Source organism: Ricinus communis, chromosome 8 (assembly GCF_019578655.1).
Source record: "Ricinus communis isolate WT05 ecotype wild-type chromosome 8, ASM1957865v1, whole genome shotgun sequence".
NCBI lineage: Eukaryota > Viridiplantae > Streptophyta > Magnoliopsida > Malpighiales > Euphorbiaceae > Ricinus > Ricinus communis.
Window position 1 is genome coordinate 14,200,915 of NC_063263.1, and position 7,643 is coordinate 14,208,557.

The following is a 7,643-nucleotide window of genomic DNA, read 5'->3' on the forward strand; positions in this document are numbered from 1 at the left end:
TCATGTTCAAAATCACACAATTGAGTTTGTTCCTGTATCCTCTCAAAATCATGCTGCTAACATATTCACTAAGGTGCATTTTGCTCCTCGGTTTCGCGAGTTTGAAGGGGGATGATGATATGTATATTCTAGTATATTCTCCTATTGCCTAATTAGGGGGTAATTAAACACTATTCTCCTATTGCCTAATTAGGCACTAATTTAGTTTTCCTATTTTAGCTAAAGATGTGTATATAAATAGACACTAACACTCTCATTGTGAAATATAATTTAGAATACAAATTCAATCTTATTATTCTCTTCTACATAAAAGTTGTCTGTAGTTTTCTTTCTCTCATACTTACTTTATCACCTCTCCATTTATCATTATTATTTTAAAATTATAGTCAATAGTTAAATAATTATGATATTCATAATTATAATTTTTGAAATCATAATTCTTTTAATTAGTGGAATATAAATTCTAATATCTTTTTTTAAAATAAGTTTTATGAATATTTTAATTAATAAATATAATTAAGTTAAATATATTTATTATGGCCTTTTTAGTTATTATAATTTTTTTATTAATTTATATATTTAAAATAATATTATTAAATAAAATATATTTAAAAATAAATTATATTCTAAATGGTTATTCAACATGCTAACAAACATTAAAAACGGAATAAGTTATAATCAGTCTGTTGTATGTGCGATACGTTGCGCCCTCCATAGAATTACACCCTTCACACGTATTAACTTTAAATCTCTCTTCTTCTTCACTTTCAAATTCACACTACAAACTACAAAATACTTCGAAAACCTTCCTTAAATCACAAGCATAAGATAATACAATAAAAATCGAATCTAAATATATAAACTTCTTATATAATTCATCTAAACAAATATTTATTGTTGACACAGATTAACAATACGCTGAATGTAAAAGTGTCTAACTATAAGATATATTTTTGTATATTTTTATAAATTTTATCAAAAAAAAAATTAAATTATTAGCTACCAACTATTAGCTATCGAGACTCTAACTATCAACAGCATCCATAAGTCTAACCAAACAAACTCTTGGTTGTTTTCTCACGTGTTAATTCTCTCATTTATTACACATTGTCTCTTCATATTCTATATGGATCAATATCAAATCTCAATCAACCCTGTACGGAACACACATGTGCTTGTTTGAGTTACTGAATTAATGCATTTGCCCCCAATCAACTATATATAATTTGAGACATTCTCTTTATTACCTTTCCTTTACTTTCTTTTTATAAATAAAACATATAATGTGATATACTTTATAACTAATATAACTATATTAAATAATAATGACACTTTTATAATACTTTTAAAATGTTAGGATTTTCTTATTTTATTCACTGCTAACTTAATATTATTGTCTATTTCTCAGTTATAACAGAAAATATATTAAATCATTGGATAAGAGCGGAACAATATTTTTAGTACCATTGGTACAAGCTATGGGCACCAATCCAAGTAGAGATGATTGGATCTAAAAGTGACTTAAATATACACTTAGAGTCACTTAATTTTTTAATTTATTTTATAAAAATCATGTAACATAAATATTCAGAGATATATTGTTAAATATATATCCCTAAAATTACACGAAAAACATATTTATATCATAAAACAAATTTTAAAAATAAAAATGTATTTTCTCTTTCTCTAAAATCAGTTATATATGAATCACTTTTCTATTTATATAATTTTAAATTATTTTAATGAATTAATTTCAAAAAGTACTGTTGATCATGTCCATGTGAAAATGAAAGGATTCAATCCATAATAAATATTCACAACTAAAACATTATATATATATATACATGGAAATTTTAGTACATAGGGTAAGTTCTTACCCATCAGATAAAAGCTTTGATATGTGTAATAAATTTTCTATTTATAGGTATGCTAATATGTAATATTTATATTCTTTGAATTAATATTATTATATCAATCAGTATTATTTAGTTAATTTGTTGATTTTTTTATTTTATTCTATTAATTTACATCGTTGTTAATCTATATATAACTTTCAATTATTTACATTTTTTAAATTAGTTTTTCTTTGCTTCATTTAACATATTATTCATTTACCTTAATTGAAAAATGCTTTAGAAAGAGAGAAAAAGCAAAAGACATAGATGTATATCAAATATTTATTAATTTCTTGTTCTGATTTTTCATATAAACAGAAGTTAGAAAAGAAAAGGAGCCTATATTGCTTTTTAAATGAAAACTATGTTTTCCATCTTCATTAAATAATGAAAAGCAACCATTCAATAACAACCATTCTGCCATAATCTCAGTGGTTGGCAATTTCCCTTCAATCTATATTAGTTTGGAAGTGGTTTTCATTTTCTTGAGAATAAAACCATTTTTTGTCACCGGTTGCAAAACGTGCATTCTTTCTCTCATTTTATGTAAAAATTTGAACATATAAGATTTAAGATTCAACTAATTAAATGACTAATTTTAGTCATTTTGGTATTGGTAGGCTCTATGCTTTACCTATTCACTTTGTTTCTTAATTATCGAGTTTTCTATTTAGATGTATGATGTTTTTTAACTTTTTTATTTTTCATATGGATATTCAGTCCTAGCGGGTGGTCGGATTGTAACACTCGACCCTACGCGGGTAGATAGGTGCTACAGAGACTGACACTCTAAATTTATATTGTAATTTACTTGTTAATATATCACTAAAATGAATATCATGAACACAAACTAGTGAATTAGACATCTAACCATTAATATTAGGTTCATAACACTTAATAATTGCTGAGGAATATCTGAGCCCGAATTAAAAAGTAAGAGTGAAAAAATAATATTATTAACTCATAGGCTAACAAAAGAATAATACATAATTCGAGATTAACAAAAATAATAATTAAGCATGTTGGATCAACCTCCACTAAAGCTGATTTCAGTGAAGTGGAAATGAGGACAATGCTCAAAAGAACCTACTACTGATTAATAAATAAATATGAAAAATATTAAAATAAAAGAGTGAGTATAAAACTAGTCAGAGAATAAAAAAATAACAATGGAAAAAATAATAAGAGATTTAATATCATAACTCATACTATTAATAGAGTCTGAAACTGATAAACAACTGGACAAATAGCAATGAAATAATATGATAATCTTTAACTCTTATCTATCTGATTGTGATATATAATACTTTTATGAAATTACATTATCAATTAAAAGAGCAATCTAAAAATATTAAGAATAATTTTGTAAAAATATTATAAGGCACATCAGCTAAATAAGAGTTTATACAAATTAAAGTGGACTATATGGATTACTCAGGTAGTGTTAGTGGCTAGTTCAATCGACCCAAATCCTGTAATAAAACATTAAAAGATGCACAGTGACATATGATAATGATTAAGGGAAATTTTTACTTGCATTGGAGTATTAGACTTATGCTTGAAATATTTAATGTGGGTTTGTCTCGATTAATACATACATATGCTGCTTTCAGTTTTGACTTGTGTATACATAGAATGGTCCCTTTTAAGTCTCCAAAACTTTTATATTTTTCGTGGGATTTCATGTTGTGGGGGAAGGCATCCAAAGTTGTTTCTTGCACTTTGAAATTAAGAATGAGTGGTGAAATAAACAAAGTGCTATAGTAGAAAAGATCTAATTTTGGAATTCACAGTACCAATCATATATAAATAATTAAGAGTGTGAATTTGAGCTAGGTTTCTTGTTGTCGTGAGAATTCAATGTTTTTTCCTAAGCCCTAAAAAGGGCAAGTTAGCAGGATTTATTAGATTGACACTCTATCATTTCAGATTTCATTCTTGTAGGGTAGATAATTCTTTAGGAAGTAACTTATGAATCTATAAATACTTTGAAATTAATACTAATATGTAACTTGAACCAGTCAAAATAAGTTAAGATCAGTACAATCCCACACTCTTTACTATCCTTTTAAATTTAAGAATTTTCAGTTCTATTTATAAACTTGGAATTATATGTTGCTTGAAGTTTAAAGAATTGGAGGTATATCATACTTTATAATATTCGTTTAGTTTTTAATTAAAGAATATATAATTAAAAGTTAATCAAAATATATCTTAACTGACAATTTCATATTATGAAAATTAGAAATGTTAATAGAAAACTTATCACTATGAATATTTATTGTTGTGCACCCCACAACCGACAGGCCGTTATAAATTTAAAAACAAAAAAAAATTATTAAAAATATAGAGAATTATAGGTCCACTCCTTAAAAATATCTCTAACAAAAACAAATAATTAAAACAGATCCAAAGTACCAAGTATGGAGATTTGCTATACAAAGGGCAAAAGTTTTTAAATTTCAGGGTCGAAAGGTAGGTGGGGTGGGAGTTGTGCTAATTAATGGGAGACTAGTAATCTGGTGCATCACTCGTCTGAAATGTGAAAAGGATAGCACTCAGAAAACTTGACAGTTTCAAATTCAAACAATTATTGCAAATAACACTTTTGTCGGTGACCAACGAATGACTCCCAGAGCAAGCCAATATTAGGTTATCAAATTATAGGTACCCTAAATTGAAACAAGAATAAAAGTATTGATACGAAGTCCAAAAATATGATGCCAACAACAAACCATTTTACCCTAAAATTTATGCTTCAAAGTGGCAGTAACTGCATATTTAAGGGTGAATTGCTACGTTAGTACCAAATTTTTGGATCTAATATCTAATTGTACCAATATCTTTTTATTTCAATTTAGGGTATTTACTACTTTTTCGATCTATTTATATTGACATAGATATTTTTAATTGATTTGCTATATCAATAAAGTTAACTCACTAACAACTTATTATATTAAGTATAACTGACGTACCTTTATATTTTTTTCAAAATATACTCATTTAGAGGTGTGCCTAATGTTCTTAGTAGGATAAATTACTAGTGAATTGACATTATTAATGTAACGCCTGCATTTTCTCATCATCCATGTTATGTGCATTTACATTTAATCATTGGGCATATGATGGTATATCAATGATATTTTTATTTTATGAGAACAGATATATATTAATTATAAGTAGAGAATAAGAAGCATGATATTAGATTATTAATTTAGATAAGTTGATTAAGTACTTAGGTTATGTGTATTAAGCCTTAAGACTTAATTGAACCAATAGTTGAAGGTTGGGTAAATAGATTGGACTTAAAAGATACAATTAAAAGTTAGTACCTATATATGGTTAGTAAGAATTAATTTAGGGTGATAAAAATAGTTTAGTAGGTGGTGGCATTAAGAGAGGAATATTGGAAATTTGAACCATGAGCAAGCTCATTTTACCTCTTCATTTCTCTAAAATTCGTACATGGCCAAAAACACAAAATTTGGAATAAAAGAGAGGAGTGGAATACCTAGAAAAACTTAAGATTAAGATAGGATTTTGCCAACTATTGAAGGAGCCAAGCTAAAGCTAAAGGATTTAAGCATATTAGCAACCCAAAAGCTGAAATTGGTAAGTTGTTACTTGAGTGTTATTAATTTGTCATTAGGATTCTTGATTACAAATTGGAAAAACTTCATTTGATGCTCTCATTGATTAATTAAATGTCTGATTATCATGAATTAGTAGAGTATTGAATGATTGCATAAAGATTAAGCTTGATTTAAGTTTAAGTATGTTAAGATAGAAAACTGTCAAAATTCCAGCAACCTTGATGTTCTGTATTTTAGGCATAACATGGGTTATATAAGTCCAAATTAAGCTTAATTGGTATCTATGGAAATTTTAAAGAGTCCTCTATAACTTTGTAGTTTTGTAATTTTGCTATTTTTGCCGTTTTGGTTGCTTAAATTGAGCAAAACAGATTGCTGCTCGGGTACAACTAGCTGTATGACCCTTGCTCAGTAATTTGAAAATAATTAAATCTATAGAAGTCGGAATTGAGTAATTCTTCTTGAAGATGAAACTAGACTCATAAATGGATATGTCTATTTAATATGAGATTTTTGTATTAAGCCAATTTTGCCCAGCAATAAATATACCTTGGTACTAAATTCTGTCTAGAAAACAGAAATGTTGGAGATTAGTTTTATGCAATTTATTGATGTTAATTTGAGTTAAATTGGTATTTAACTAGATGGAAAATGTTTATAGGATATTAAAACAATAATTGAGAGTCTTAGAGGAAGAGTTAATATGAATTAGAGAGGGGATGATCTTGTAATGCATTAGAACTAGCATTTACATGAATATTTGGAATATGCATGAAATGTGAATTGATGAATGTGTTGACAGGTACTCAAAGGCCTGGAAAGGAAGTTGTGGAGAAAGGAGGTTCTTATATGCTAAAGGAATAAGTATATTTTGAGTAAGTAAATAGTTAATATTTGCTATGTTCATATATTTAATCAAATGTTCCGCAAATGGTTGCGTTTGCTTAATATTGTTTATGTTTGAATGACTGAGATGGAAATGATTGGTGTTGAGTGGAACAATTATTATTGCTGAAATATGATATAAGTGAAATGATTGAATTGTGATGTTAAGTGCATATGTGCATGTGAATGGTGGATTCCCCTATGAAAAAAAAAAGATATATATATAAAGCCTTGGGAGGCTAAAGCCTAGAGAGGCTATAAAAGTGTATAATGTGAGATGAGGTGGAGCAGCTTACGTGTGTGATATGTGAGGATGAGGCGGAGCAGCACATTAAAGGGGATCCACAAGCCGTGAGAACTAACCATAATTGTTGAATTGTATTTCTTCTATGATGGTTGTAATGAATTGAGTAGAATGGTATGACTTTATACCTAAACTATGAATATCATAGAAAGTTATGTGATTGGGTGGAAATTGTATTAAGTGTATGTGATATAGATTATGTTGATTATTTATTTCATTTGGAGGCTCACCCCTCTCCAAAATTTTTCTTTTCAGGTTTGTAAATAGTAGTGCATCCGTTGGTTGTATGTGAAGTCTAGCTTTTAGCAGTTCTGTCAAGTTGGGCCAGTTTTGTGAAGTCTCCTCCTGATGCATTTTTGTGTGCAGTTATGTGCTATATATATGGAAGTATGCCTTAGAAGGCATAAGAAGATGTTTGTAATACTTGTTAAATGATGTTTAAGTATAATCATATGTTTATATGTTAATAACCTTGTGTCTGGATTCTTAACAACCTACATATTGACCTATCTACCTGTAGTATATATTCTACGACGCTTGTATGCTTCCTGGCTAATGTTTATTGGTTAGCATGTGATGGGGGTGTTACAATTAACGTGACAAATCAATTAACATTATTTTAGTTTTAATAGTCACATGAGCAAAAATAAATCAGAATAGTTTTAAATACCCTAAATTAATACTTAAGATCCATAAATTTAGTATCAACGGAGCAATTGATTTATATGTTTTAACTTGAACAAAATTTTAAATTTGAGACTTCATCGACTCTAAAAAAAAAAATTAGCATTATTTACTATTTATGAATATATTATAATTGTTAAACCTCCCAGGCAATGCATGTTCATAATCATCAGTGGTATTAAAACTCAGAAGAAATTTGCAATAAATTCGTTTTTTTTTTAATAATTTCAAATAATTCTATAATAATTATTATTATTAATTTTATTACCATAAACAAGTTAG